Raw genomic sequence first — 22,375 nt, forward strand, 5'->3', positions numbered from 1 at the left:
GGATTTTTTTGTTGTGGTTTTTTGTTTGTTTGTTTGTTTTTTATTTGTTGCTGTTTCAGTAGGGTGTTGAACCTAATGGTTGCTGTTGCAATGTGCCTCTTGTGAACTAAACTCCATCCAGGACAAAGTCCCACCAACCAATGCCTTAGTTATTGACTATGTCTAAAAACTGAGACTTGTCACAACATCCTGATGTGACAGTCACGTCATCTGAACAGGAGAAACTGAAGATCCCATTACTACTCTCTCTGCTGCTTCTCTGATCTTTTACCATACAGTAACGAGTATTCACAGTCCCAGCCAGACCCATGATGAAAGAGACTTTAAGCTTGCTTTGCTTTTTGATATGCACACTCAGTCCACACACACATTGATCTAAGGCATCCAGGAGAAATTTGAAACTACTCCTATGAATAAATTAATTTTGACAATAATGTTTCAGGCCTCCTGTCACTTTATGTAAAAAGCTATGCTTGATGAAGCCCCCAAGTTTTCTTAAATAACAACTTTTCTGATACAAATTCTGTACCCTTCAATGACTTTATTTTTAAACAAAAGCAAATATTTTGACCTTTTATTGATCTTTCTCATTATTATTATTATTATCATTATTATTATTTAAATTTCAAGCTCACTGTCTTCATTCATTTTGGCTTTTTTGGGGTGAAATGCAAACAATCTGAGTCAGTCACCATTGTACAGAGGCATCATGCAGCACTTCCTAAATGGGCTCAGTGGTGCTTCCCAAAAAACACTGAGAATGTTGACTCAGTAGGTAAAAGAGAACAAAATCATGGAGCTGAGCATATTCACAGACATGAAAGAAGAACAGAGATTCAGTGACAATCAGCAACTGTTTTGAAGGCTACTAAATCAGAAATGCTTAAGGATCCTAAAGCTGCCTACGGAGTTCCTACAGTGTAGCAGCTGCAAAGACTAATTGCTACTAAATACAGAAATCTTCTTAGTCTTTGGCTAATAAGATTACACCTTTGTATTTGAACAGAAAGCATCCCCAAACTGGAGAGGAAGATTTGTAACATTTATATTAAAAAACTGGAAACATTTTAAACATTTGATGTCAGATTTGCACTTAAAAAATTTGTTCTTTCTTTTAACTTTGCAGGACGCAAATACACATTCAGAATTTTCTTTAAAGTCTGTCTCCCCCCCCCGAGCTGGTTTTCACTCAATGCTTAGTTTAAAGAATCCAAAGCTCTCCCTTCATTCAGAATAACAACAGAAATGATAACAAAAGCTTAAAATCCTGTACAGCATTTAAAATGTTCTTTCCAAATATACCAGCTAAAATAGCGTAAAGTGTAAGAGGTTATTTAGACTACAGGACCACAAACTATTAAATGATAAGCAACTTAATGGAAAACTGATATCTAGTTTTTCCCTGTGATAAAACAGTATCAAAGCGCAGATCTAAACCAAAAGTACAAGCTTTTGTACAAAAGAACTATCTAAAAGTCCACAGACACTGACACAGCAAAATGAAGATACTCAACAACAAAACCCAGCACCAATTTATCAGTTATCAAATATTTAACTATACCTCAATTCAATTTTTGCAGTATTTCACAACATTTCTTAACTTTTTACATAGCATCCAATAACCAATCACATTTAATCCCACATATGAAAGAGCTGCCACAACTACAATTTATGACATGGTTCTTTCAGTAAATACTATTTTAAAACATTTTGGAAAAGGAAAGTCTGTAAGAATGCAAACCTTCCAAGCGTTTTATTTTAAACTATTTCCTTTATCCATCTATCTTTGGATCTTCACTCTGATTTGAATTAAAATTAATTACATAGTTTCTAAGCAGCTTTGTAAAAACAGGGGTGTTTTAGGGTCTGGGTTCAGCTTATTTTTATTAATCACATTCTAAATTACGTTTTAAAGAATAGTTGAAAACATTAATGTAATTTCTTAATGACCAAGTACTCTATGTTAAGCTAATCATACACATAAATATGCAGACAAGTATGCTGTAAAAATGAGAAACACCATAGGGAAGATTCTAAACAGTTGCATAAGTTGGTAATCTGCCAATTTGTAATAAATGGGAATTTGGTCCCACAGTCTTCCCAGTGGTTTGTTCTTGACTGCATGCTGAACTGCAGTGGGGCTCTGTCCTGGCCAGAGCTGTGAGGTCAGACTGCTCAAACCTTTTTTCCCCACAGTGAACACTCCAAAACAGCTTCTAAATAGGAAAGCTGGTTTTATTAGAACAGATGCTAGAACAGGTGATTTTTTGGGGAGAAAACTCAAAATGAGGGAAATCAAAACAAGACAACATATAATCATATCTCCACCTTGCCTACTGTGTCCTGGTAAATCAATCTTTGCTAAGGCTTGCTCTCAGTCCAGAACATCAATGATTTGCAGAGAAATCTGCACAGTCCCCTTTGGGTCTCTAAGGAAAGTTCTTTTGAAGCTTGGGTTCCTGCTGTTCTCAGCAGACATCTGGTCTCTGCTATACGTAGGGCTTATTCCTTGGCCACCATCATTACTCCGTAACCTGTTTGTCCTTTATGTTCTAGAAAGTTATTCTCTCTAAGCAAATGTCTCCTCAGCTCCTAAGGGCTCCATCCTGGCTTCTCTACTGGGTAGCTACAGTTTTTCAAATAATGAAACATGATATGTGACATAAACATGTGATCATTCATAATAAATTGAAAAAAACCTCCAAACCCAAACAACTGATGCCATCTACTACACAAATAAATGTTTGGGAAGTGACTGAAATAATTTTGTCACATGTTCTCAACAAGAGATCATGTACTATGCATACTCTGTTTTCCTAGGGATTGATCCCATTGTACATCATCTGTTTTATACTACTAGATCACCTAGTTCTAGGCACAGCAAAATATTACTAGGATAACATGGACCACTCAGTCTTTATCAGTTCCAGGACTTCTTGTGCTGCTTCCCAAAAGCAAAGCATTTAAAATCGCAATGCGAGCACAATGACTTGTCTGTTCAGCTTAGTAAAGTGTCAAGTTCTTTTTAGTTCCCATTTAATTTGTTGAAAAATAGGAGTTGCTATTGCTTTTTTTTCTTTACTTGGTAAACTGCCCAACACCTCTACAAACTGAAAGTTTAATTTTTCTTTTACACTTCATAGAACTTTAGGTATGAATAGCTCTAAGGTGCAGACTGCACATAATATGCTATGGATACACATAGTTTTTCTTTCCCTTCTTTGATATATCTATACACGTACTTAGATGTTCATTACTAACTGAATCTCTCGCATGCTTTTGTGAACTGGCTGATGTATCCTACTATTATCCCATTTGGAGGAAGGTAAACCCCCTCATTGGCCTAAAATGCCACTGCTTCCAGGAAGGAATAAAAGGGTTCTCCCAAAGAGAACTTACCCTGCCACAAGCATCTTGACTTTAATCTATACACTGACTTTTAGGCAGGGTGTTCTCCCTAAATGAAATACCCACCAGCAGGTAAGAAATCTGTGAGAGGAGAGGAAGAATAAATCCAGGTCTAGCAAGTCCCTCTCTAGAGCTTAATGACATTTCCTTTGTACATCTTCCACAATCTAGACAACAGATTTGGGCAAAGAAGTTGTGACACAAGTCATTTAGCAGCTCTGATGTAAGAGGCTATCATACTACTGCATCACTAAATATAGCTGGGGACAGACTGTGATTTGTTGTAAGAATCTCAAGCTGTACTGGACACTGTCAGTGCACATGCCATTGACTAAACAGTTTTGAAGACTTTTTGGACTTAGTGAGGGCAAAGCTTCAAAGAAAAACACCTTTCCTCTATCTTAATTTTAAACTAACCACTTCCAATCTGAAAAAAGGAAAGAGAGATGTAACGAAGTGATGTTTTAACCCTGATGGAGCTGGACAGCCTAGCACCGTGTATTTCACTTTTCCTTCAATCTTTTTGGACCTTGTTTTGCTCTTCCTGACCTTTTAGTAGAAATTAATAACACATATCACAAAGGCCTACACATGATTGGGATAAAAAAAAAAAAAAATTGAGCAGAACTGTTCTGATCATCTTCTCATCTTCCTGCCATTACAGTTCTGAGGGTGCCTTCTCAACTAGACAATAAAAGTTCCTTTTATTATGCTGCCAGTACTTGTGCAATGCCTCTGACATTGCTACAGTTTATCACTAAAATCTACTTGATAATTTTTTCCTGAAGAAATGCAATTACATTACCAGACTATAGATCAGAAATTTAAACTTTAACACGTGCACACAAATAAAAAAACCCTCAAAACTCCCCCTTCTGTCCTCCTAGCCTGGTTCTACCTAGAAGTGATTTGACATGGGGTGCAAAATTGTTGCTTCCCTTTATGTTTGTAATTTTTTATTACTCTTTCCAGTTTAGAGAGAAAAACATACTGCTTCCCGTTTCTGGAATTAGAGTTTCGTCACATCATTCCAACTGTGAGATACTCAGAACTTACTCAAGTTGTGCTAAAGGTTTGACAAAGATACTTGGCTTGAAGGCAATTACACTGCTCTTTTGGAGTACTGACAAGGTTACAAAATCACATTACTTGATATAGTATAACCTCTACATTGGATTTCTGCTATGCTTTAATCTGAACTTTTACAAAAGCCGGAAACTAATTAAGTGATATAACTGTTTTTCACCTCACAAAGACTTTGCTTCTGGTCTCTCTCATCTGACTTATGCCTGCTGTCAAAGGGGTATTCAGGCTTCCTATGCTTAAACTGCAGAAATTGCTTCCACCAATACTTAGGGCAGCCAAGTCAGATCCGATTTTTCCCAAGATAGCTGCTACAGCACAGAAAGTTTTGAGACACTAAAGGAATATTATATTTTTATTCAGAGCCTGATGACATGTCCCACGCAGAATTTTGTTTAAACATGAAAATGTAAAAACTGTTTCTTTATTTTACTTGTATAGAACAAAAGGGAGCCTGCTTGTAAGCTCCAGTTACAAGATTGTCCCCTACATTATTAAGCCAATTGCATGAAGTGAAGATGCTGGATTTAGATGCAAGGAACATAGGCCCGAGAACAATTTGTTTAAGCATAACAGTTTCCTTAACTTTAATTAATTAACAAATGCAAGTCTGGTGAAAAAAAAAATCTCATTGCAAATGCAAATGTTTTGCTGGAGTCAAAGACTATCGCTTCATTTGGCCTTTTCTTTTTCACACAAATTTTTACAGCTGATTAGACAATGCAGGCTGGCTAAGTAGGTATCAAATTTAAACAGATCTCTGTACTTCTGTAATAATTATATATCTTACATGATTGTTGCTGTTCCTATCTGTACAAACTATCCAAGTGCTTTTACGCTATAGTACCATTACTCTCATAGCTGTATCACACGCTACTCATGAAGCACGTGAAAAATTATTTAATATGGGTCAACCTGAATATTTTCTGTGGGGATACAGGAGATCAAAATTGCTCTCTTGGAAAGTAAAGTTTTATTTTTTTTGTATAAAGACTCGTGGATGGCTGTTTACTTTATGAAAAAGTGCTTTAAACAAACAAACAAACAAACAAACAACCCCCCACACCAAAACACAACCAAACCAAACCCAATGTACTATGTCTTATACAGGTCCTAAAGATACAGCGGTTTTATGCACAGCTCAGCTCTGTTTCAAATCCTTGCAAAGGACTACTAAAAGAAATGCAGAACGAACCATGAGAAAGTGGGTCATTTTCTTATACACTGATGAATAGCAAGGAGAAAGCAGGACAGAACTCAACAAAATTAACTTATTTAACCAAAAATAAAGTCCAGGAAATCCATAGTAAGGTTACAAGCTACCTGCATATCTCATTAGCAAAAGCAAGTTTCTTAAGGCTTCACTGGAATGATGAGTTTGAAGTCACCACAAGCAATGGTTGTTAAGTTCCCCTCCTGCCCCCTTCCTAAAAGCTATCTTTAGTCAAGCTGGACAAGAGACCACACAGTACAGGTTTCTATCTTCTCAAAGAATTGGCAGTTTGACTTTGGTAGTCAGTTCTTGTGTTCACAGGACTTTCTTCATTCTGGAATACTAAATAGTTCACAAAAATCTTGCAGCAAGTGACACAACCAACAAACCGCAGCAATGGCTTTAGGTTCTCTGGAGATAAGGGCCAGAGCACTGACCTCTGTGGAAGCAGGACTGGGAATGTGGGCCAGCTGGATGGAGATAGCAGGTGCCTGGCTCTGTGGTGTTGGCTACTCTCTAGCTAACCAACTTCAAGAGAGCCTGCAGCCTAAATTTTTCTACTCACTCATCCTCTAAAGGAGAGACATGCTAACCAGGACTTCACACAAGATTTGTTTTTGCTATTACCTTATACCGTAGCAGGTAGATAAAACTTACACTGTACTAACAGGTACAGTGACACAAAAAGCTGGCAGAAGTTCACCAGAAAAACAGACCACAAACAGCTCAAAATAATTCAGGGCTTTCCATTTACTTGGCTTTCAAAACAAGCATTTCACTGCAAGCAAGTTTAAGTGCACAGAATTACTGCCATTAAAAGAGAAGGTAAGTATAAAAACCCTTGTAAATACATTTGAACTATTGGATATATAATACGCAGTGAAAGTTTATACAGCTTGTAATATAACTGCTAGAGGCATTTCACTTTAATAGACATATTTAACCAAGAATGTATTTAATAAAACAAAAATGCCAGAGTTAGAGTGAAAAGGAAAAGCACTGTAGATGATCACTACAGAACACATTCAAGTAATTTAACCATTGCATTTTTACTTAGATATTTTTCTGCATACATGCAAAAGTTGTAACACCATCTCTAAAGCTTTTGCTAAGTTCTCTATGCATATATATGGTTTTGCACTAGGCAGTGTGATGTTTATTTTCAAATGCAAACATTTCTAATTATCAGCGGATGCTGTATACCATTACGATTTCTACATATGTCAAAGAAAATACTGTAACAGAATTTTTTATTAGCAAAAGTAATTTCTGAGATTAAACACACACATAAATTCCATGCAATCACTAAAATACCTTACTATGTGCTTGAAATTAGAAACAGACACACACATATGTAATTAATACATACGAAGTAAGGAAACACTGTGTATTGTGTTTGATAACCTCTCATTCTTCCTTGACAGATTCTTTTTCCCTTTCAGAGAAAAAAAAAACAACACAACTTTATCCAAAGCTGTGCAATACTTTGCATTAAAGGGTCCACCCATCAACAGTATATTCAAGATTAAGGTACCAAAGTTCAGCTGAGCAGCATTTCAGAACTATGAGTACTTACTGCACCAGGCACCCGTATGCCTTAAAACAATCAGGCAAACATAGTTAAAGAATCACTGAAGTGCAGAGAAAAACAAAAGGGGCATCAGAAAAAGTGTATGTGTGTACATAAACCCAAAATAAACACAAAAAGCCCAAGAGCAGTGAGTTAGTAATGGAGATAAATGTGAGATTTCCACTGGCAAGTGCTACAAAGCAGATGCCAAGAAAATCTGGCATTTTTTTTTCAGGAGGGGAAAAGTTGGCAAAAAAGGACAAGATTAAACATGGATCCTGAGATGAAAGTGGAAGAGCAGTATCACTGTTTTATTACTTTAAGTCTTCCCATTTTTCCTAAGGCTATTTATTTCCATCTCCTAAGCAGCTGTAACAAGCACAAATTAACATTCCTCTTCTCTACAGTGTTCACCTATGTATCAAATAAAGTACTGAACAAAGAATCAATCAACTCGCTTCTCTGGCAGAAGAACAGGAAGGATGGACACTATGTTCTTTCCAGTAAAAATGCTACAGTTCAGCTAAGGTATTTAACTGAGGTGTGTAAGCTACCATGATACTCCCCTTTCTGTGGTCACATAAAAAGAGACAGGCTCTTCCACATGGTAAGTCTGATCCTAGCTAGACTTCATTATCATCACTTGTTATAATATCGTTAGATGCCTCATTCTTCTAATTATATGAGCAGTTTAGTAGGGTATTCTCGTAAGCTTCAGTGAAGAGGTGGAATAAAACAAGGTCCTTGCACAAATCTGTTCTATTGCGGCAGCTCAGGGTATGAAGTGTTATATAGACCTGCAGACCAGCCCGGGAGCCTGCAGCAGTTGTTGCCTCTCTGTACTGATCTATCAACACTGTCTCAATTTCAACCACATTCCTATAAGCATATTTTTGCTCATGTCTTTATACGTTTGGGCTTCCACAGCAGAATCTTTACTATTTTACACAGCTTGTGATATGAAAAGTGCATTGATCTGAGCCTTCAGTAAAGTCAAGTTCTCTGGGGAATGACTCTTAATAATGGTGCATACTTAATTCAGCTATCTTTAAACCCAATGCAATTGTTTATTAAAACAGCACCCAAAGATGTTTGAGCTTACTGTGTCAGCATCAGTATAGATGATGGACAGAGATAAAAAGACACAAGGGAATAGCTAGGATTAAAACCAGACAAGTAATGGACTTAAAAGTTAATCGAAAACTAACCTAAATTTGTTAGGTAAGTATAAAAGAACTAAGGCTTTTCAGTGTATTGAATGAAGGCTGGAAAAGAACAGGTGCTACACTTGAGCACTAGAACTACTTGAGACATTTTCACTTTATTTGCTGCTTCCTCTAGAATGCTGAGTAAATAGAGATATAATTCCTATATTTAATGATAGTCACTTTTTGTAAAGTCTCACAGCAAATCATTTTCCTATCAACTAAACAGCTGCATGCCTTTGTCATTTTTGGAAATCGTATCTTACCATTTTATAATCAGGATGACAAAGCATTCTATAGGGGGGGGAAAAAAAAAGGACACATGTAATAGAGTATTAGCTTCTAATTCCTCATCTTTAGGGAGACAATGACCAAAAAAACCAGATAGAGCTATTTATTCGTCCAGACTGAGAAAAGATATTTCCACTTATAAATCCTCAAGAAATGCTGATACAGTAATGGAGTTGAGTGCATACAAAAAAATGCAAACAGAACTGAATGGTCTGTGAACACACTGCAAACCTAAGCCATCCAGATAAGTAAGTACCTAAACTGGATTCAAGACAGAAGCATGAAAGGGATTAAGCTCATAGTGCATTAAGGACGAGTCTTTTTTATTAAATGTTTGTTATGTTCCCTTTAAGGTGTTGCAACCATTACAGTTCCATTATACTTAAGATTTTTGTATCTTAAGATTTTTGTAGTCTATTATTCAAGCTACCAAAACAAAGTTTTTATCTAATATTATAACTGGCATTGTGACACTGCAATTTCTATTTGCCAGTGAAAAGCAAAACAACAAAATAAATTTATTTTTGTGGCTAGCTGTGCAAGGATCAGTGTTACACAGTGTTTGTGCAGTTCAGTGTTACACTCACACCTTGGTCCTGGTTCCAAATATCCCACCACCACATCACGCACTAAGACTAATGTACTAGACAAATTTGAATTGGCTGAATCTGTTCCTAGCATTCAGGACTTAAGGTCACATGGCATTTTTTCATCCTGTTCTACATACCTTAAAGTTGGACTTACCAGTGAATTAGGCTTATGTTGCATTCTCTCAATGTTCCTAACATTTATTAATACAGCTTTTCAATAATCCCTTGTAAAAAAGCAACTTAAGAAACCTTTCATTCATGCTTATCAAATTAGATTGGTGAAAAACTGGTATCATCAGCCTAATGAAGCAAAAATAGTTCCATAAAACTGATTTTGAGTTCTCTCCTACTCCCTCAGCAGCAAGATACAGAGAGATAGTTTGCAGGGTGAGATATATGGAAGTCCTTGACAAATATCATCAACCCACTCAGAAATAAATAGCTCTGAGAAAGTAAGGTAACTCAATTCTTGTGAAAAAAGTACAGAAGCAAGCAGAACAGGTATGAATTCACACAAACCTTCACCTGTCATTAGACCAGCTAGGCCAAGACTGGAAGTTCAAGACTATTGTTTAAAATATCTGTATCAAGAAAAAAAGGAAAGTGTCAGATGTTGGCAGTGGCCCACTGGTCAGTGAAGGTCACGTTTCCCACTACAACCATACAGAGCTAGGTGCTCAGCTACTGTAAACTAGCAGATCCATTCATGTCAGTACAGCTGTGCTGGTTTTATACCAGCTGACAGTCTGAGAACACTCAGGTTTCATGCAGAGGAGCTTGTGAGGTGGAGCACCAGCAGCTGGATACAAATCATCTAGCACTGTGAGGCAGAGACACAGCTGCTGAAGCGACCCGCTCTTTATCAGGAAAGACTGCATATTTGCCCTTATGCCAACTCATGCAGTTGCATACTGCCGAAGCAGCCGGGAAATGAAACTAATGGTACATAGATGCAGCAAAAGAATACACAGCTTTGGTAGCAGTAAGAAAAACTGCAGTAGCTTTGGTCAGCCAGAACATACTGTTCAAAGCAACTGGGGAACCTTGGAATGCACTTAGATTGCCTCTAGTGCATTTTGGCTAGATTACAGCAATAAATTTGTGTGCCCTGGTATTTCTGTCTTTTGCTATGTCAACATAACTTCCATTTTTTTATGCCTCCACAGATCACTGGGAAGAGAGAGAGGGTGAGTGAGATTGATGCACGGCAGGTGCAATGCAAATCCTGCAATACTGAGCAATCATGATTTTACAGCTAAGTGAAGGACTTCCTTTCTCTCCATTAGCCTACTATACAGAAGGTTCTGATACAGTCCAAATTACTAAATGGGCATACTCCAATTACGAGCTGATTTCCACTTGCAGGGATAAAATGGAAGGAAGATGGCATGAAACTAGCAAACAAAATTATTTAGCAAAAGTGTTGGGAAAGGGAGATGGACAGGGGATGACTTTCAAAGCTTCATTGACACAGATTACAGTTGTACAGAGGGTTGTTCAGTACTGTAAAAGACTGCTACCTGTAAATTTTGCAGAGGGCAGTAACCAAAGGGAAAGGATATGAGATCAAGAAATTTCCCAAGTGGAGACTGAATGGAGACAGTCTAATGGAAGCTATATCATTGTGTGGCTGTAAGTCTACAAACTGCCATAAATTACAACAGCTGCTATAACACAATAACAATAAAATGAAATCATTGGGTAGGCCCGAGTCTGACTTTCAGCATGACACAGCAGCATTTTCTGTATGTTGTACAAAACTTATATAAAACTGTTTAAGAAAAAAAAAGACACGGTTACTACTACTCATGCATTCTTTTTCCTGTTGTCTTTTTCCCTTGTCCACTAAGCCATACTGACTCTAAGCCCCTTCATGTTAGAAACAAGCTTTCCACTCTGTTTTTACAGTGTCCAGAGTATTTAAACAGCAGGGTAATATGTAACAATAGATATTCTGCATTCAAAGGGCTTTCCTCTTCCCCTGCTCCCTATTTTTTTTGGAATGTGAGAATTGAAAATACTGCATTGAAACAAGTCTCGTTAGAAAGAAAGAGCAACATGAGCCCAAACTGTGAGAGAATGAGCTGGGGTCACATTCTTATGCTTAGTATTCACAAGTATGTTGTCTGTCAGTGGGTATTTGCGTCTTGACATGTAGGACAGCAACACGTTGCTTTGGTTCAATACTAACAGGCTCATAGGCAACAGCAGAGCAGTGGAGGTTATAATTTCCACATGCAACCAACTATACAACTGATAGCCAAATGAAAATATCATGTATATTAATAGTGATCAGAAACCTCTCCAAGATCTACAAAACAATCAAATCTCCTGCTTTCACAGGTGATGAACTGAGATACAAAATGATGAAGCACTTGAGCAGCCAGAGACCAAGCTGTAAGTTTACAGACATGCCTTTCCCCTTAATCCAGCACCCTGTTGACTTTACCCTGTTGCTCCATGATGATTTAAGTACAAAAGCTTAGGTCTTGATTATGTTTTCGTTATGAAATAAGGAGATGAAAGTAGTCAAGCAGAGTCAGAGTTCCAAAGTGTTGGGTGTCTGCTCAAACGGGGCCGCAATTGTAACAGCGCTGGCTTTTTGCTGGGATCTAAGGTGGTTGTTGGTGCTGTTCTTCATTTCTTTTCCTTTCCCATCAGTCACCTACTGTCACTATGGCAATGGAAAGTCTGCAACACAGCTGCAAGGAGGGAGAAAGGGGGAGTGTGCTCCAGCTGAGGGGGGAGAAGTGACTCAGTGGGTTGGGGGCAAGAGTAGAAAAATGGTATGAGAAGCTAGAAGGATGCAGTCATTAAAGAAGAGAAAATGGAAGGCCACAGCGCCTCTTCATTCTGTGAGGTTCATCTATTAGAGAAGGGGATGCTCAACCAAAATGTTTGTCATCCCTGCAATTTAAAAGAAAAGAAAAAGCAGAAAAAAAAATGCCACAGAGAGGTCCTAATTCTCTCCCCTCCTGCTGCACATACTGCCACCTGATTAGTGGAACTTACTTTAATCAAATTACTTTCAGACTTACAGACATGTAAACAAGAGGATATTCAGTTTGAAACATCGATTTTATCACAGACAAATAAGAAACAAAGAAAAGATGAAGGACTAAGAAATGACACAGATAGTGAAGGTAACAGCCAGAGTAAACGTGTCCCATTAAAAATGCACTTGTTGGTGAGTTCTTACTCTGCTTAAGCACACATTTGCCCTCTGGGTTCCAACCAAGTGATCTCTTTGTTAAAATGTGAAGGCATAAACCAGGATTACGGGCACATTGTTTTCTGCACTACAGAAACACATAGGAATGAGATCTCATTTCAAAGGTACAGTTTTGTTATTCAAGCATTCAAGGCTTTCTCAAAAGCATGCAGAAAGTTAACTAATACTTACAGTACCTATAAGTGTACTTATTTACAGTTACAGAAATACAAATCAAACATCTTTAATAAACCACTAACATGCGGCCATGGCTGAAGTAAAGCATTACCAGTGTATCACATTACTATATTTTTTCCTCAATGTATGCATACATTTTCAGCATTTACAGCCTTTCCCAACACCACATACAAATTTTGACTAAAAATCTGAGGCATAATTCTTTACCATTCCACTTCCAAAGACATCTTCCAGAGTCTTGTTTTGTGTGTGTGGTGGTTTTTTTTTTTTTTTTTTTTTTTTTTTTGGGGGGGGGGGGGGAAATGTGTGTTGTTTTTTTGCTTTTTGTTAAATGGGGTGTCTACCAATGTCTTAATGTTAGAAACTATCACAGGAGAACTACTGAAGACTTCAGTGACATTAAACAACTCCTAATCTTACCATGATGCACGAGTTCTGTAATAGTCCCATATGCTTGTGGATATATTGGCATTTAGAAGATGTAAATAGTTACAGACAGTGGTAGTTAGACATGACTGGTTTCTACACCGTATATAAACCTAAACTAGTGATTCATACAGTTTAAATTGATAGCCCAATCCTGTGTTTAAAAACCCTCCGTGGGCAGCAGTGAATTTCTTGGTGAATTTCACACTCACCTTCAGAAGGTTTCACAACAAACAAGTCTGAACCAAGAGAGGTGATTACTTCATTCTAGCTGGCTGCTTGACAGAACACTGAAATTGCTTAGAATACTGCTACAGGATACCAGTAGTCTGGAGATGTTTTCTGTAGGTGACTGCCCAAACTACACCCACCTCAAATGTTTATAATCTCTCTCACACGTAGTTCACTAAAGAAAGATTTCCAAAAAGAAGTGATCACACTAGTCAGCTAGCTTTTGCAGCATGGTACATCAGCAACCATCTCCTTTTAGGCATACATTTAATTCATTGGAAGTCAATATGATAAAAGTTAAACACATGACTAGAATTCCAAACGACTTTTAAATCCAGTGTCACTTTAAAAAGGAAACCTTCTCCTGGTCAGATAGAACAGGATTTTAAAATTTTCCAGAGCAATATTAAATTAGAGAAGTTGATTTAGGTCTGTCTTAACCTTGCAGTTTAATTCCAGTGATATAAGTCAACTGATAACAGTGTCAGTGTAAATACAAGCACTACTGGATCTAGATTTTTTTTTTTTTTTTTTTTAAATTAAGCCTGAGGTAACAAATGATTAAACACTTTATCTGAACTCTCAAAATAAAAGTGCTTATTTAAACTTATTCAGTTTCAGAAAGAAACCTGTGGTGATTTTATCTATTAGGAATATCATTGCATCTATCAAAAACAAGGTGTGCAGAAAGGATATTCAAGGAGAAAACATCTGAAGTACAAAATTCTTCAGATGTAGCTGTCCAACATCTCTACTTGTTCGTGCCATCTTTTGCTGTAACTGGTTCCAAAATGTCAGGTACACTTAAGCTGAAGAAGAAACTGGCTGTAGAGGAGAAGGTTGCTTAACCTCACAGACATGTCCCCTTCCAAGTTATTGATTAATCTATAAACACCAGCAACATTATGGAAAGGCTTACATTAACAGCCTTAACAGAGGTGTCATTGTTGCTACAGCTTGCTTTCCGAGGATGACATGTCTGAAGCTGTTGGGAGCTCAGGAAAATCTGCCATTCATGAACGGGGAGTCATACATTAATTTCTGTAAGGACAGAGCTAAATTACAGAATGCTATCACCTATAATTTTACCATGCACAAAGATATTGTTTTAATAATAAACAGTGACATCCAAACAGGCAGAAAATTAAAACCAGAACACCCAAAATTAACTAAGGGAATTCATTAATAGAAATTAAAAAAGACTTAGCCTAACCATTAGAAATACAAAAGAGCCAGAACTACCATGTAATCACTGCTTCTTTTCTTGCTGAATTATTGAAAACCACCTTTTAAAGTAACTCTTTTACAAATAAGTTTTCAAACCTGCAGGTCTACACCATCCTTACTAGCAGAGCAAAGACCCAGGCGAACAAGTCTGAGGAAATATGCATGAATGAACCAAAGTTGAGTTAAAGCATAAACATTTTTTAATGCAGTATTTCTTTTAACTTTCTTCTACTGATACTCCTTCTGATTAATTTGAAAATATATTTAAAACTTTGATATAGTATTAGTTTCTTCAACAGTAAAGAATTCCGGGCAATCTGTTGTAACTGGGATGCTGAAATTGGGATGCTGGGACATGCTGAAATCACATAGTATGACTCCAAGAATGGCAAATGTAAGACATGAGTTATTAATATATAGGGAAAATAAAAATACTTACAGATTTGGATACCCTTTTCTTGCAACACATAAAGCCTATGAACTCAAAGCACTAAGATTTTGAGATATGGTTTGAGATGACTTAAAAAAACCCCAGCTGTCCATTTAAAAAAGCCCGGTTCTGCAGGGACTGGCAGGAAGCTTGCAGCTACATGGCTTTTTCATCAATGATTAACATTAAAATTACTGTTGATATTAAAAAAAGTAATGAGAACAGGGAAGTCATACATAAGCACTACTTGGTAACCTAGTTCCAAAAAAAAAAAAAAGCCACCAAACCAAAAAAACCCCAAAAACCCCAAACAAAAAAAACCCACCAAACAAAAAGACCCAGACACTAAACCACACAAATTTTAAATGTTATCAAATCCAGTTGTTTATCAGAAAACATTTTCCAAGAGACTGACTTTTGGCAATGGCCAAGGTATCAATATATCAAATAACAGCAGTTCTTGGTGGAATGCTGCGGCAGAAAAACAGTGATGCAATTTTTTGACATATGAAAAGACCCCGGAGTAGTGGGTAGAGATACAAAGACTATTTTATTTCAGCACATGGCCTTGCTGAAACCACAAATACTACATGCAGTACTGGAGTTTATATTCTTAAAAGGATGCTATGAAAAGGGAGATACATAAAAGAGCTACAAAAGTGACTTGAGGATTGAAATAAATATCTTGGAGCAATACAAGTGAATCTGTTTATCTAATCAAAAAAGATTGATGGTGACTTGAATACTGTGCTTCTTTGTAGGAAGAAAATACTGCCTTTTTTAAGGCTCTTTACTCAAATGAAGGAAGGAAAAAAAAAACAAAACAATTTTCACTTTTTTTTTTAAATAGAGTAAGGCCAATTAACTATTAGAACAAATTACCAGAAAGTGGTAGAAACTCTGTGACATCTTTGAAATGTGCATGGTAATTTTTTTTCCCCCAAACACAAACTGCTGAGTTCAATATGGGGTAAGACCTTTCTAGCAGGTACAGAAGATTAAATTACACGGTCTAGTGATCCCTCTGGTTTGAAGGCTACAAAAAGATTCATAATGCTGAAGTTTCACAACTGGTGCTACCTACCAGTGAAAAAGGTTTGCTGCCGGCCTTAGCTGCTTAAAACATATTGTTCCCTTGGTGTGCTGAGTATATCAGTTCTGTAATGCATCACATACCCAACCACCTGCCAAGAACATAAGTAGTCAACACATGAGTCATACTAGCATCTCCTTAACAACAAACACAGGCTTGAGCATTATTATGTCTTCCTAAACTGGCTGCCTTAAACCTTAAGTGAATTAAGGCACTACAGACAGAGAAGAGACTACCTGATTATGCCTTTACCAAATTTATATTTTGCTGATCAGTAAGTCCAAACATTTTTGCCAGCAGAACCAAACTCAAGAAATGCAGTAGTTTTTAGGAGGTATACTAAATAACCCCTACCCAATGCACTATCCTTCACCGACATAGCTAATTTCCTGGGACGCATCTCATTTGAATAACTTGATTTATTTGTATGTAAATGAGAGAGATCTCTAAATTCATTCCGTCAGCTTGAACCTCTTGCTGCAGCAGTAGCGATTCTTTTCTGTATTGCCCTTTCTGACAGAATGTGATGGGTTGACCCTGGCTAAACGCCAGGTGCCCACCAGAGCCGTTCTATCACTCCCCCATCCTCAGCTGGACAGGGGAGAGAAAAATATAACAAAAACTTGCGGGTCGAGATAAGGACAGGAGAGATCATTCACTAATTACCGTCACGGGCAAAACAGACTCAGCTTAGGGAAAATTAGCTCAATTTATTACAAATCAGCCAGAGTAAGGTAATGAGAAATAAAACGAAATCTCAGAACACCTTCCCACCACCCCTCCCTTCTTCCCGGGCACAACTTCACTCCCGGATTTCTCCACCAAACCCCCCCAGCGGCACAAGGGGGACAGGGATGGGGTTTACGGTCATCACACGTTATTTTCTGCCGCTTCACCTCCTCAGGGTGAGGGCTCATCACACTCTTCCCCCGCTCCAGCGTGGGGTCCCACCCACGGGGTCAGTCCTCCATGAACTTCTCCAACGTGGGCCATTCCCACGGGCTGCAGTTCTTCACGAACTGCTCCAGCATGGGTCCTTTCCACGGTGTGCAGTCCTTCAGGAGCAGACTGCTCCAGCGCGGGTCCCCCACGGGGTCACAAGTCCTGCCAGAAAACCTGCTCCACGGGCTCCTCTCTCCGCAGATCCGCAGGTCCTGCCAGGAACCTGCTCCAGCGCGGGGTTCCCACGGGGTCACAGCCTCCTTCGGGAACCCACCTGCTCCGGCGTGGGGTCCTCCACGGGCTGCAGGTGGAGATCTGCTCCACCGTGGACCTCCCTGGACTGCAGGGGGACAGCCTGCCTCACCAGGGTCTTCACCACGGGCTGCAGGGGAATCTCCGCTCCGGCGCCTGGAGCATCTCCTCCCCCTCCTTCTTCACTGACCTTGGTGTCTGCAGGCTTGTTTCTCTTACATGTTCTCACTCCTCTCTCCCGCGGCTGTTTCTCACTCTCCCAACTTTTTTCCTTCTTAAAAATGTTATCACAGAGGCGTTACCACTATCACTGATTGGCTCGGCCTTGGCTGGCGGCGGGTCCGTCTCAGAGCCGACTGGTATGGGCTCGCTCTCTCTCGAACACAGGGGAAGCTTCCAGCAGCTTCTTACAGAAGCCACCCCTGTAACCCCCCCCCCCCGCTACCAAAACCTTGCCACATAAAACCAATACACAGAAACAAATAAAAAAAGCAAAAGTCCAAAGGCCACCTACATTAACAACTATCTTGCATACATCTATCATGTACAATTGCACTGCCGCAGGCCAACAAGCAAATTTAACTAGGTGAGGAAGTGTCCCACAGAAGTACCACCTCCCACATTATTTCAGACTTGCCAGCTGCCAAAAGGTAGGAAGAAAAAAAAAAAAAAAAAAAAAAGGGTGGGTTGCTTCTATTTCTCTAACTTGACTTCTCAGCGTGGAGATGGAGCATCCAGACTGCACTCTTCCTCCTAGCTAAAACTCTGTCTCATAACACACCTATTAAGAGGTAGGATAATAAAGCACAGTTAGGTCTTGCTCCTTTTGTCTACAGAAGGAGTTTCACCAAAATTGGTAGGTTGTTATCAAGATAACAACAGGGTATTATCAGATGAATACTGCATTGCGGTTCAAAAATATGAAGGAAAAATGAATGAGTCTTGACAAGAACAAAAGGAATGGGTTATAAAATTAAAAATAAAAAGAAATACCCTAAGAACAGTTTTCTTTGAATTCTCTTTATCTATTCTTCCATGTACCCTCAACTACTGCATATTCCTGAAGTCCTGCATGCACAGTCCTTTTATTTTCCACAGTCTCTGGGTCAGGAATTTGCTCTGCCATGAGTCTAAGAAACACCAAATACCACTTTGCTACTCTACACAAAACCATAGTTTTAATACTAACACACTTCAGAGAGAAATTATAATCCAGCACGCTGTTTTGGGCACAAATAAAATAATTTTATATGTTATATTCTATTACCATAGTTTAAATTAGAGTATCCAAGAAGAAACATTGCTGGAGAAATAAACCATTTATCTTTTAGAAGGAATAAGGTTACATTTTTAGCTTTCACATTTTAATGCAAGATAAAGTATTTTCTATTGTTTCACCTATCTTAAAATAAGAAGCAAGAACTCCACAATTTAACTTCATCTCATGAAGCTAAAAACCAAACCAAATCAAAATTAAGCTACCGCTTCCTAGTAAGTTAAGGAACACATAATTAAAGTTACCTGGATTATCCTTTCACACAGAACACCCTTTTAAACATGATTGTATATCTCTCAGGTGACTACTCCTGGAGAAATATTTCTCAATAAATAGTTAATAAAAATAAATTAATTTTGATCTCTGATTTAAGAGCTTTAAGCTATGAAGATATTGAGTTTAGAACCAAAATTTGATGGATGATAACTTATCTGTAGCTTGAACATTACACATTTTTAATGCCCTTGTCAAAAGTACAAAGTCTATGGCTAAAAGAAAGTTAGCAATGCATTAACGTGTACCAAAGTCAATAAGAAAATCATGTGAAAACCAAAATAAATTCTCTGCATTATTTCCTCCCTTAACTGTCAAATTGCTGTTACTCAATTCAGTCCACAGAAGGCTGACATGATCACACCATCATAGTGACTCAATTCCTCCAAAACAGTCAAGGGAGTTTTTAAAAATTAGACACCTAAGTCTAAATTCTTATTCTAAGAATGTTGAATAAATTTAATTTTCACTGTTTTCTTGAAAGGCAAGGCAGTCTCAGATTTTTCTTCTCATTACTACAGGTTCATCAATCATCTGCTTACATGAAGAAAACAAACCTGGAAAAGCAGCTTTATTCCCCTCACCTCTGGGAAACACGAAGCCAAGATGTTTTAGAGAACTTTATATCCCAATGCCATTAGTCATTTATGCATACATCACAAGGTGACTGTGTAATGTTAAAGGCATAACTGGTCACAACTTATTTCTCACAACAGAGAAAAGTATTTAAAAATATTTGAAAAATTATTTGAAGTGCTAAAAACAACACGCAGAGACTGATGGAGGAACACATACCGAAATATTCACACAGACCTGTTTTGCTGGTTGTTTGTTTTTTTTTTGTTTGTTTGTTTTTTTGTTCAGAAGCTAGTCTGGACAAGATTCATTTCATTCTAACAGTATCAACCATAAAGTAACTACCAGTTTAAAGAAGACTAATAATGGACAAACCCACACATATTTTAGAGCTGACAAGAAATTATTTTAATTTATAATTGTAATTAACTTCAACTTTTAAATAAACTCTCAAAAAACAACTGATGTCTAAATTCATATTCTACTGGCTGAATATTTCATTCTTCCACAGATGAATTTAACACAATGAAATATCAGCCATAGCATATCTATTCCTTGTCATAATCTTGTTATATTAATTCAGATAGACATGGATTTGGTTTTCTTAATTTATTGAAAAGACAGCAAATCACACTGATATATAACTAAGTCACAACTGAAAAATTTTAATCCCAAGATATGGTTAGATTATTTTCACGAGACAAGTTTGATAAACAAAATTATTTTCTGAGTCAGGTTTCTGTTTCTTTGAATTTCCTCAGAATTTAATTACCTTACTCCTAGGTCCAAAGGCTAGAAAAGGCTAGTAAGGCAGCCTTTTGTTACGCAGCATATATACAACATGCTCCACTTTTCAGGAAACACAGCAGAAGATAGCCTGCTGCCCTTCAACGCCCTGTGACATATTTGTCATACAGAGAGTATTAGTAGTAAAACAACAAAAACACTAGATCTGCATTTCCACCTTATGGAGCTTGTTCTTTGGGAACACCTGAGGCACTTCTAAACAAAACAGATTTTATATATAGAGAGAATATTCATACATACAGACATGCATGCTCCCTCTTTTTTCTTCAGTGTCAAAGGCTCTCATTAGAGCTTTCCTTTATCCTTTCAAAAAAAAAATCTAAATAAGTGATATACAACCAAATCTAGGTGAGAAAACTATGTAATCCATGGTGCAATTGTCTGAACTGTTCCTTTTGTATTTTATGAGCACTGCCTGAAATCACAGCCTTCATCCCGCAATAGATTTTATGTATATGCTTAAATTAAATACTATAAAAGGCATAGATGTGAGTAAAGTTAACCATGCCCCTCAACCTTGCAGGATTAGCACAGATCTCTAATTTTGCAATCTGTATTTAGACAGAACCAATAATAAGGGCCTTAAGTTGCAGCAAGAAAAATCTAGCATTAAAGGGCAGTGAAACACTAGAGCAAATGGAAAATGGCACGTAAGAAAAATCTCCCTATGGGGAGGTTTTTAAGAACAAATTAGGCAAATGCCTGGCAAGAATGACATATATAGTCAAAACTACCTTACAAAGAGAACACAGATTAAAAACTTCCAAAGATCACTTCAAACTTAATTTTTCTTGATTCTATGATAAACTATAAAGTCAAGTAACAAACCAAACCAAAAATAAGTCTCCTAAAATTCCAGATGCATTTGTTAACTGTTAAAAAAGTGGCTGAAGTCCAAAACCTACTCTTCCTGAACACTGAGACTGGGATCAGGTAAAAGAGATCACCATCCAACAGTCAATACTGTCACTAAGCAACACCAGAACACTACTTATTGCTATCATGGTTGAGTACATTCGTTTTGAAATACCAGAGGAAAAGATTAAATCTAAAAAATGAGCAAGTAAAGCCATTGTTCAGTAATCTATCAATTGTAAAAACAGACAAATATTTATATGACCCTAAAAAGGGGCCATATACGCAATCCTAAATTCTATTCGACTTTACTGCTATGCAATATATCAACATGTAATATGCACCACATATTGATTTATTCATAGATTTTAAACAGCAGCTGAGTAAATTTGCCACGAATGTTCTGGGCTGATACCTTAATAAGGATATATCTCAGTTGCAGCAGTGTTCAGAGGCCTGCATTCTAATGTTTTATTTAGAAGTCACTTAAGTCCCTGTATAAGAATGAATGTTATAGGTCTATTTACCTACAAAGTATTATGAGACCTCATTTAGTCCTATTAGCAAAATACAGAAGGGGAGAAGCATCCCTCTAATATCTGAAAGGACATCACATGAAAGAATAAAAAGAGAATATATAGCACAGAAGAGAAAGGGTGCTTCAAGATCAGAATAAGCAGCCTGAATTTGACATGCTGGGAAACAGAAACCCAATGAACTGTCCAAAGAGAACTGTGTAACTACACAAATTTAAGTATAATCTAGAACCACTCTGGATTCTGAACATGAATCCTGTCTAACATAAAGAAAAAAGCACAATCTGGAAGCTGTGCATTAGAAAACCTTCCTATCCATAATCCCAACAGTAACACTATTAAGATCTACTGTTATGTTATTCTGATAAAGTTACTTCTTCCCCAATCCAAAAAACCTCTTTAAACCATTTCACACCAAGAAAGAACATTCTTGATGTGCCACCAGTCTTGCTGTACTTTGCTTCAATCTCTTGGGCTAGTTCAACAGTTTTACTCGTATTCAGATTCTGAATGGACCTCAGAATAGAGCGCAGACCCAATTTCTAAGCTGAAAATTCACCCCTGTGGGTACTGTTTTCAAAGGCAAAGAGCATTTGCCTTTCCATATCTGCAGGTTGTATCTTAGGTTTTCCTTACATTTAAGCAATCTCCAGGCTGAAATAGATATAGTAGTTCAATAAAC

At 37.6% G+C, this 22,375-nt stretch overlaps 1 protein-coding gene across 4 annotated transcripts in view; it reads right to left on the reverse strand.

Annotated features, from left to right (window-relative positions):
* The window catches only part of ERICH1 (glutamate rich 1), a 103,472-nt gene that overhangs the window by 43,699 nt on the left and 37,398 nt on the right, over window positions 1–22,375 (reverse strand). The window lies entirely within an intron of this gene.

The sequence above is a fragment of the Buteo buteo genome, chromosome 17, assembly GCF_964188355.1.
Source record: "Buteo buteo chromosome 17, bButBut1.hap1.1, whole genome shotgun sequence".
NCBI lineage: Eukaryota > Metazoa > Chordata > Aves > Accipitriformes > Accipitridae > Buteo > Buteo buteo.